This window comes from Dipodomys merriami, unplaced genomic scaffold (assembly GCF_024711535.1).
Source record: "Dipodomys merriami isolate MVZ:Mamm:240054 unplaced genomic scaffold, mDipMer1.0.p SCAF_11, whole genome shotgun sequence".
Classification (NCBI taxonomy): domain Eukaryota; kingdom Metazoa; phylum Chordata; class Mammalia; order Rodentia; family Heteromyidae; genus Dipodomys; species Dipodomys merriami.
The window spans coordinates 22140085-22151539 of NW_027202382.1; the positions used below are offsets into that span (position 1 = coordinate 22140085).

Sequence of the window (11455 nt, forward strand, 5' to 3'; positions counted from 1 at the left end):
AGATGGTCAAACTCACTATGAGTGCAACATTAATGTAGAGGGGAGAAAAAAGTAATGTGAAAAATAATATTGTCTCGCACAGGGCTACTTTCAATGTGTATCCAAAAGTTTGTAAATGTTCATATCATTTAAGCTTTCTAAAATCTTTCATTAGTGGATATCCACAATGCAAACAGAAACTTATATTAAGTAATGTAATTTCAAAGTATAAGTAACTGGACAAACTTTTTACATTTTTAGGTGTGAATATAGTTGGCAGCTTTAAATTGTTTCTTCTGCTTGGTTAATTGTTTGTATGCTCTGATTAATTCTATAATTAGAAGGTTTAAAGATATAGTTTTCTGAAATATAAACATTTCAAGAGAAAAACATCAAATAATTATAGGTGTTGCTTCTTTCCCACCTTTTTTCCCACTTGATCCTCATTAATCATGCTAGGAAAAGAATAACAACATAAAATGAGTGAAAATACATATTACTGTTTAAAGTTAGCAAAATTTCTCCAATCCTAGAAAATGTGAATAATATTTCTACTTATAAGATTGACTGGAACATATAAGAAACAATCTTTTTTATTCAGCTTCCAGGAAAGAAAAACTATATATTTTAATAAGTGGAGAGGAATCCTGTGTCCCAAATGGAACATCATTTTGGAGGTAAGGGTAAAATTGTAATGATGAATATTTTACTTAAAGAACATTTTAGAGCAGATATAAAATTTGAGAGTATGTAAAATGCTTTATATAAATACTGTGTCCCAGGAGGCAAAGCCTATAATGACAGTTTTATGGGCTTTATTCTTAAGCAATAAAATAACTAGTAGCATGAGAAAAAAATAATTAATTAGGTATTATTTATTATTCCAGTTAGATATTTTCTAGAAGGCTACATCACAAAAATTGGCAGTTGTATAAGAGTGGTCAGGACTTTCAAAAGACACAATAGGATAAAAAGGATATAAAATTTATAAAAGCAAATGCTTTAAATGTATGTTTATAAATTAGCAAAGAAAAGGATTAGTGAAATGTATAAAAAAAATCACACACACACAATAACATATATCACCATAGAAAATGATTTTAAGATCTTCCTTCACTGTTCTCCCATGAGAATGTAGGATTGGAATAATTCCCTTTGTTCAGGACTCACCCTTGATACAACTATGTTTAGAATAAGTTTGTAGTCTCACAGAAGTAAATGGACTTCCACCCTCACCAGAGTAGATAGCTCGTTTCTGGTATTTAGCATTCCATACTTCCAATTCTTATTTATTTCTCTGAGAGCTGGATCTATGTTTTAAGTATATGATGATTTCCTTGCATTGATTTCAAATATGTGTATGTAGATATAAGTGCAAAACAATGATGATGTAGTTGTAAGACTATGATGTTTTGAGTTGTCTACTTGAGCCCAAAGGTATCAATCTTTTGTACAGAACAAATGTTAAATATTTATCCTCCTAGTTTATTGACTTAATTGCATATGTGACTCTCAATGATTCTGACCTGCACTCTGCTTCCAGCTTCTGTTCTTTTTTTTAATTGTGAGAATACTGTACAAAGGAGTACAATTACATGGGAAAGATAATGAGTACATTTCTTATCAAACATTGTTGCCTCCTCTTTGTTTCCCCTTCCCATTCCTTCCCATACACTCCCTCTCCCCACACCCAATCCTCCCCTCACCCCCCACCAAAGTTGTAAAGTTCATTTTTCAACATAATGACTTCTACATCTCATTGTTGCAATGGATACACTTGTATCCCTAGTTAAACGATTTGTTTTTGCCCTTTCCCTCCACAAATTATACAAACATCAAATACAGTGAAAGGAGGTGTTATACCATGGGGGAGGGACATACAAAGCAACCTAGAAATCATCTTATAAATATGTTAGAAACAATTGCATGAAAGGAAAAAAAATTGAATACTTATCTTGGGGTTCATTCCCCTAACATCAACTTATCTGACCTTTTCTGCTTGACTCAGACAAATACTAGTTATTGCAAATAAGAGAAACTATGGGACCTATGTTTCTTTGGGGCTGGCTTACTTCACTTAATAGAATTTTTTCCAAGTCTTTCCATTTCCTAACAAATGGGGCAATGTCATTCTTTCTGAGGGAGTCATAGAATTCCATTGTGTATATACATCACATTTTCTTGATCCATTCATCTACTGAGGGGCATCTGGGTTGGTTCTGTATCTTAGCTATGGTAAATAATGCTGCAATAAACATAGTTGTGCTGGTAGCTTTAGTATGTTCTTGTTTGTGATCATTTGAGTAAATGCCCAAAAGTGGGATTGCTGGGTCATAGGGGAGCTCTATCTATGTGGAGTCTTTTGAGGAACCTCCATACTGCTTTCCAAAGTGGTTGAACAAGTTTACACTTCTACTAACAATGCAGTAAGATTCCCTTCTGTCCACATTCCCTCCAGCATCTGTTGTTATTAGAGTTCTTGATTATAGCCATTCTAACTGGGGTGAGGTGGTATCTCAATGTTGTTTTGATTTGCATTTCTTTTATGGCTAGAGAGGTTGAGCATTTCTTCATGTGTCTATTGGCCATCCTTGTTTCGTCTTCAGAAAAGTTTCTCTTTAAGTCTTTAGCCCACTTATTTATTGGGCAGTTGTTTCTTTGAAGATTTGTTTTGGGGGGATTTAATTTTTTAAGTTCCAGGTATATTCTTACAATTAGTATTAAGAATTTTTTTGAAGGTCATGGGGCCTGAACTCTGGGCCTGGGCGCTGTCCCTCAACTCTTTAGCTCATGGCTAGCACTCTACCCCTTGAGCCACAGCGCCACGTCTGGCTTTTTCTGCTTATGTGGTGCTGAGGAATTGAATCCAGGGCCTCATGCATGGAAGGCAATTACTCTACCACTGAGCCACCTTCCAAACCCAATATTGATTTTTATGATGACTCATGTAAGGACTTTTCTTACTTTTTCTAGACAGTTTGTTTTTTTTCTCCATAGATTTTTTATATATGGATAGACATGAGTGCTATATAAAGATTCAGGGTTCTCAAAAACCTCAAATTTATATTTTAATAGACTGCTCACCTTTTTAAAATAACTTTCATTGAAGAATACAATTTGAAGAAGACTAGAAAATGAAATATTCAAGGCTTCTAGTTCTGAAAATAAATATACTTTTCTAAGGAAAAGAAAAACAATATTTTAAGTATGCTGATTAACTATGTTTAATCTAATACAATAGTCTCCCCAGTAATATTTCATATATGGAAATTGTTCTTAAGAATTTTAGCAAACAATGAAATGTCAAAGTTTTGTATTGGGTTTATGTGGTTTCTACATGATACTGGAAAGTTAATCAGGAATTGTTAAGATAACATTTAATTTCTGTTAAATCTAATATGTGATTGTTTATCAAGTATTTTGATGATGTGTAGTACTGTTTCACCACATTCAGGCTCACCCCTTTATAGAATAGTGACTAAATCAGTGGTAGAGGGAGGAGAAATACCTATATGCAAGATTTTTTTTGTTAAGACATTAGTAATTATGTTAATACAATACATTCCAAAGGGTCCATGGACAACTCTAGGCTACTCAAGATCAAGTGATGTGAGATCCAAGAATTTTCCCTCTAAATCAGATTTTTCAAAAAATGTTTAATATATAGTACATTTGTTTTGTTGTATAGGTAACAAGGCTTGACTACTACGTGTAATCAAATCTCGTTGTAAAGAGATATTTTGTTAGGATTAACGATAGCATATAATGAAAACCACCTAGTAAATCTAAATGAAATAATATTGCATCAGTGTATATTGTGCCAAGTGATTGTTTTATATTATGTGCTTCTTAGAAAAATAAGAGTCTATGATCCAACATGGAACAGTGTTGAAGCAAGATAAATAAGCAATCACTGTCTGAGTTTAAAAAATCAAATCAATGTAGGAAATTGGGATAATAGCAATCAAACTGTGAAGAGATTCGGAACCACGAAGATTAACTCAATTATATGAATAAAGAACATGAAAACAATTTGTTGCTGAAAATAAGAAGCTTTTAAAGTTAAGAAAAACTGATGGCAAAAGAACTTTAAATAATAATCAAAGTATTATAATTTTACATTATGATCATTTGGTTTAGACCCTCCATTTGCATAAAATTTTACATTATGATCATTTGGTTTAGGCCCTCTATTTGCACAGAAATCCAAAGGCATGCAGCTGATGGGAGGAAAATTGATGGATCCAGAGAGGTAATAAGACACTAAATTAAGGTCTACTTTGCGAAAGAAGCAAAGAACAGACAAAGTGTAGAATGTATAATCTTGAAAGAAACTTTCAAGAAATCTGTTTCATTGCACTCACTTTGGAAGCACATATACTAGAATTGGAAGATTAGCATGGCCCCTGCACAAGGATGACCCCCAAATTCGTGAAGCGTTCCATATTAAAAAAAAAAAAAGAAAGAAATCTGTTCCAGCTGTCTTGACTTTTATAGGACACACAGCAAATGTGTCAAGGAGATTAATGATTAAGTGATCAAAGTTACAGAACCTTTTTTGCACTCTGGTGATTGTGAAATTCAAAGCCATTTAGTATATTTTAAACATGTTCATATAGTTTTTTCATCTAGAATCCAAATAAAGAGGATATACGACTGAAAGTATTTTACGTAGAAAAAGCTCAAGAAAAGTAATCTAGTGTTATTAATGATCAAATTTTATTTCATAGAGATCCTTGATAGTGTTCGGTTGAAAATCACATTAATACAATAAAATGTATCCCGGTCTAATAACTCTACACAGAGATGCCAAATAAAATTTCTCTTTTTCACATGTATTAAAAACACTAATTATGACTGCTTTCCTGGATAGGAATATAACTATGTAAATAAATATCTGGAATCAACCCAGATACCACTTGAATGGATCAAGAAAATGTGGTATATATACACAATGGAATTCTATGCCTCCATCAGAAAGAATGACATTGCCCCATTTGTTAGGAAATGGAAAGACTTGGAGAAAATTATATTAAGTGAAATAAGCCAGGCCCAAAGAAACATAGGTCCCATGGTTTCCCTAATTTGAAATAACTAGTATATGTCTGAGACAAGCAGAAAAGGTCAGATAAATTGATGTTAAGTGAAATGAAGCCCAAGATAAGTATTCAAATTTTTTTTTTCCTTTCATGGGATTGTTTCTAACATATTTATAAGATGATTTCTTTGTCGCTTTATATGTCACTCCCCGACGGTATAACCCCTGCTTTCATTGTATTTGATGTTGGTATAATGTGTGGAGGGGAAGGGAAAAAATGAATTGTTTAAATAGGAATACAGGTGGACCCATTGCAACAATGAGATGTACAAGTCGTTATGTCGAAATACGAACTTTACAACTTTGGCCAACGGGTGGGAAGAGAGGGTGAAGAGGGGAGGGGGAAGATGGGAAGGGATGGGAAGGGGAAAAAAAGGAGGAGGCAACAATGCTTGATAAGAAATGTACTCATTATCTTGCCCATGTAATTGTAACCCTTCTGTATGGCATTTTCACAATTAAAAAAAAGAAAAAGAAAATACTAAAAAATAATAAATAAATAAATATATGTATTTTGAAAACTGAGACTTCAGAGTGCATCAGATTTCTCTCTATGCAAATAATTATCAAACTTGAGATTACAAATCTTGGATACTTCTTCCTTGTAGTAATATAAACAACTAAATAAGAATAACTAAATAACTAGAATAATAAAGAATAACTAAGATGTTTTTCCCAATATAGTGTGTCAAGCACAAAAGATTCTGTAAATGCTATAGTTCATACTGTTGACTTAACAAAATCTTCTTGTCAACAAACAAAATTACTTTATATAAATTTTACTATGCTGAAATTTTTACATATTGAGGGAGGCATTAGTATTATTTTCTCTAGGTCATCTTGGAACCATTTGCATTAATGTCTTTGTTGAATCTTTAATATTTTTATAGCAAACACAAAATAAAACTTTTACTATTATAGAAAGCATTAAATAGCATATACTCAGATAATAGAACTTCTGATTTCATGAAAATAAACTGCATAAATTGTAAACATGAGGTTCAGAAAGGGTGTCTTAAAATATTAAAGCTTGAATTCAGGTTTAAAGACTACATCAGTTATTAGTTCAATGCTTTCAATAAACATACAGGTAAAACACACAAGATACTAGAGATAGAAAATATGTGTAATAAATGGTACCATGATCAATATCAGCATGCAGAACTAACTAAAATGTTCTAAAGGCATCACTAAATATCATATTTGAAGCATACTAATTCCCAAATCATCTAATATTATCTCTGCTTAAGTTTTCCTTCAATATTCAAAGAACAATTTCACATAAATTAATTAATTCAAATGTCACAATCTGGTAGCATGTTAGGCAGTTGATCTTCCTTATCTAGTAGTACATGAGAAGATTAAACCCTAAGCATGTTGAACAAGTCCAAGAACCCTCTACAAAATTATATACATAGGCTAGTTTACAGGTTAATTTTTGTAGAAGAAATAAACATTCTTCAGAGACATACACTACAAATTTCCATCAAGCTTAATAATAATCACACTATCAATTCTATGGAGTTTACTCTACTATTGTTAGGCCCATTGTCATTGGTAGGGAAGCAGTTCTACTTAGAGAAAGAAAAGAGAAGGGTGAATGGAACTTTGATCTCCTCAAATCTCTTGCTACTAAAATAGAGCAAGAACATAGTCCTTCTCTTTTTTTATATTTATAAAAACGTTAAGTAAATTGTAAGCTTATCACACAGGTGAGCAACTTGAGTTGATAAATGAATTATTTTCCATTGTTTTATCCACACTAATCAGCATATCATTGAGAAAAAACACAAATGTTCTAATTACTAAATCCCAAGATCAATGAGCAAGGCAAAATTAAAATAAACTCAATCCCTCTTACTGAAAATAAGATAAAGAGGAATACATAAACAGAAACAAAAAAGAAAAAGAAAATGGGGATAGCATAAGAAAATTTCATGAGAGTAAAAAGTAACCAAGATTGTCTATGGTGAGCAGGATGATGCACTAAGAGACTTGAGTTCTCTTAAGCTCATCTTAACTTCCTTAAACTTTTAGTGCAGTGGGAAAGAAGGAATGAGGAGAAAGAATAAACCTAAATGGAACCAGACTTGGGGCTAATACGTAAATTTTAGTTAAGTCAAGAAATAAAGTAAGTTAATGCTATTTCACTTCAAGTTGACAACTATTACATATTATATAAGTTATACTAAATACTTTGGTTTTTTTTCTTTTTTATTGTGAAAATATCGTACAGAGGGTTTACAATTACATGAGCAAGGTAATGAGTACATTTCTTTTTTTCTTTTTTTATCTCCATTTTTGCTTTCTTGTTTATTTATTTTTTATTTTTTATTGTGAAAATAGGGGTTACAATTACATGAGCAAGGTAATGAGTACATTTCTTATCAATCATTGTTGCCTCCTCCTTTGTTTCCCCTTCCCATCCCTTCCCATCTCCCCACCCCCCCCCCCCGCACCACCTCCTCGTTTTTCGACAGAACTTCTTGTACATCTGATTGTTGCAATGGGTCCACCTGTATCCCTATTTAAGCAATTTGCTTTTTCCCTTCCCCTCCACAAATTAAACCAACATCAAATACAGTGAAAGCAGGGATTATACTATGGGGGAGAGACATACAAAGCAACAAAGAAATCATCTTATATACTTTGCTTTATGCATATTTGTTTCCTTTTAGTCATGTATTGCATGTGTACAAGAATTTAAAAACATTGCTGAGAATACTAGTCAAAGAGAGAGAGAGTTTAGTGCTACAATAAATATGGTTGTGGATGTGACTTAAATTGTATCCAGGTTTGTAATCTTTGGATAGAAATGCCTAGGAGGAGTATTACTTAATCATAAGGAAGTTCTATGTTTAGTTTTTCTGGGAAATCTCCATATTGCTTTACAGAGTGGTTGAACAAATTTATATTCCCATTAACAATACTGTGTCTTATTATCTGTGCCAGAGTCTGGTATTGTTTGTATTCTTGATGATGGCCATTCTAACTAGGCTGAGATCATATCCTAGTGTTGCTTTGATTTACATTTTGTTAAGAGGCAGAGATGTTGAACATTGCTTTATGTGTCTGCTAGTCATTCACCTTAGCTAAGGCATGGAAAACAGACCAGATGCCCCACAATAGACAAATGGATCAATAAAATGGTGTATATATGTAGTAAATGGAATTTTATTCATTCATAAGGAAGATTTATATTACATCATTTACAAAGAAATATATGATCTGGTGGGGGGGGGGGGGGAAACCATGTTGAGTGAAGTAAATCAGGCCCAAAGAGACAAAGAACAAATGTTTTCTCTCATATATGGAAATTATAAACTATCTATAAATATACTATTAGAATTCTTTAAGGTTGTTTGAAAATGTACACAAATGTATCAACTGAAATTGGTATTTTCAGGTGAAAATTCAAATAATGTAATTCCTTAGAAAGGCTAACTCATAATCTAACAAAAATGAAACATGTCCTCCAAAGATATGAGGTTGAGTCAAGGGGAGGAGGGTAAATGAATAAAGAGAGGAAGAGGTAGAGAACACAATCACAAAACTTAGTGCATATTACTAAAAACATTAATAAAATTGAGAGGGAGGGTAGAGTTGAGAAGGATGAGGAAGAATGCTAAAAAAGTAACATCATGAAGTTGCAGAGCTTCTGCAGGGCAAATGACATAGCTAGCAAGCTCAATAGAAAGCCTACGGATTGGGAGAAGATCTTTACTAGCCATACAACGGACAAGGGTCTCATGTCTAAAATATACTTGGAACTCAAAAAATTAAACCCCCCAACAACAAATCCGCAAAGAAACAACTGCCCAATAAATAAGCGGGCTAAAGACTTAAAGAGAAACTTCTCTGAAGAAGAAAGAAGGATGGCCAATAGACACATGAAGAAATGTTCAACATCCCTAGCCATAAAAGAAATGCAAATCAAAACAACATTGAGATATCACCTCACTCCAGTTAGAACGGCAAAAATCAAGAACTCTAACAACAACAGATGCTGGAGGGGATGTGGACAGAAAGGAACTTTACTTCATTGTTGGTGGGAATGTAAACTTGTTCAACCACTTTGGAAAGCAGTATGGAGGTTCCTCAAAAGACTTCACATAGAACTCCCCTATGACCCAGCAATCCCACTTTTGGGCATTTACCCAAATGTTTACAAACAAGACCACACTAAAGCTACCAGCACAACTATGTTTATTGCAGCATCATTTACCATAGCTAAGATATGGAACCAACCCAGATGCCCCTCAGTAGATGAATGGATCAAGAAAATGTGGTATATATACACAATGGAATTCTATGCTTCCATCAGAAAGAATGACATTGCACCATTTGTTAGGAAATGGAAAAACTTGGAAAAAATTATATTAAGTGAAGTAAGCCAGGCCCAAAGAAACATAGGTCCCATGGTTTCCCTTATTTGCAATATCTAGTATATGTATGAGTCAAGCAGAAAAGGTCAAATAATGTGATGTCAGGAAAATGAACCCTTAGATATGTATTTTAATGTTTTTTTCTGTCATGCATGTGTTTCTAATGCATTTATAAGATTATCTCTTTGTTGCTTTGTATGTCCCTCCCCCACAGTATAACCCCTGCTTTCACAATATTTGATGTCAGTATAACTTGTGGAGAAGATGGGGGAAAACCAGTTGTTTAAGGATACAGGTGGACCTATTGCAACAATGAGAAGTACAAGTTGTCATGTCCAAAATGAGCTTTACAATGTCGGTGCGGGGGTGGGGGTGGAAGGGGGGAAGGAGAAGGATTGGGATTGGGGGGAGGGGGGAGGCTGGGAAGTGATGTGAAGGGTAAACAAAGGAGGAGGCTGCAATGCTTGGTAAGAAATGTACGCATTATCCTGCCCATGCAATTGTAACCCCTCTGTACAGTATGTTCACAAATAAAATAAAATTTAAAAAAAATAAAAAATAGTAACATCAATCTTATGTTGAATGGCATAATAAATGTGTTGAATGGCAATTATTTTGTACAACTACTTGAAGATAATAATAAAAGAACAGTTTAGTTGGTCTGCATGTACTGCTAACCTCTCCAATTTAACTGCTTTTGCAGGTGGTGGACATTACTGTGACAATGTCTATTTGGAGGTGATTCTCTAATTCCTCTTCTTTTCTCAGGTCCATCCCTGCCCTTATTTTCTTCTAATCTTGAGAGGGGTCTTCCTCAAATTAGAAAAATCATATATCACTATCAAGATCTCAGATCCAATTTTTAAAAATGATCACACAGGGCTGGGAAGGTAGCTCAGTGGTAGAGCGCTTGCCTTGCATGCATGAGGCCCTGGGTTTGATTCCTCAGCACCACATAAGCAGGAAAAAAGCCGGAGGTGGTGCTTTGGCTCAAATGGTAGAGCGCTAGCCTTGAGCTGAAGAGCTGAGGGACAGACCCCAGGCCCAGAGTTCAGGCCAACGACTGGACCCAAAAAAAAAAAAATGATCACACATTTTGTCCCATAGGCATAGCACTGGGACCCACATTTTTTTCAAATCATTGTATATTTTAGGGCTTGCTGAAAGGTCCTTATAATGTCGTGCAACATGACACTATTCTCTAGTGACAGGGAATTTTACATTGCCTTGCCGATCTTCTCTTACTATTTGGCTCAATCTGTATCCTCTGTAACCTATAGTTAACATCATTCCATAGTTTCAACACCAGTAAAAAAATCAGAAGAAAACTGCTCCCTCTCATTTCTTTTTACTTTTTATAGTGTTTTCCTATTCCATCTATGATATCCTTCTCAGAACTCCCTCCTATATGTCTTTTGATCCCTAGAATAGTTATATGTCCTACTAAGACAACTCTTGAGAATAAAGAAATACCAGGAGGAAAGAGACTGGCAAGTTGTCTTACCAGCAGCACCTGCCAATAGCAGCCAGCTGGATCCCACAAGATTCTAGTAGAGACCACATAAGTGCCAATTCCACAGAACTGAGATTACAGAGGCTTCTTTGCATTGGGCCAATGGCAGTTTTTCTGAATCCCAAATGCACCAAGTGCCCTGGTGATTGTACTGTAAAATCTGTTGATTGCCCTTACATGTGATGATAACTTCCCATGAATTAACACTGCATGACAATAAATGTTCAGAAAAATCTTAGCAAAGCACATTTAATTGTATGTATGGTAAAGCAACCAAGAGCATGATACTGTTTCCTCACCAGTTTCCAACTTGCTATAATCCTCTATGCAGTGATCTATGGTAATTAAAAATCACAGAGGTCTAGGGTAGCTACTCCCGAGGCAAGATAAGATTTACCAGAACTTTCCAAATAGGTGCACAATTGCATGGAGTGAAAACAATTCATCTTTATACTTAAAAATGTTAATATTCAAGAATTA

The 11455-nt window shown here is 34.2% G+C and overlaps 1 pseudogene; it reads left to right on the plus strand.

Moving 5' to 3' along the window:
- The first annotated feature begins 4335 nt into the window (after positions 1–4335).
- Positions 4336–4430, plus strand: LOC138822411 (U6 spliceosomal RNA; annotated as a pseudogene).
- The last annotated feature ends 7025 nt before the right edge of the window (positions 4431–11455 follow it).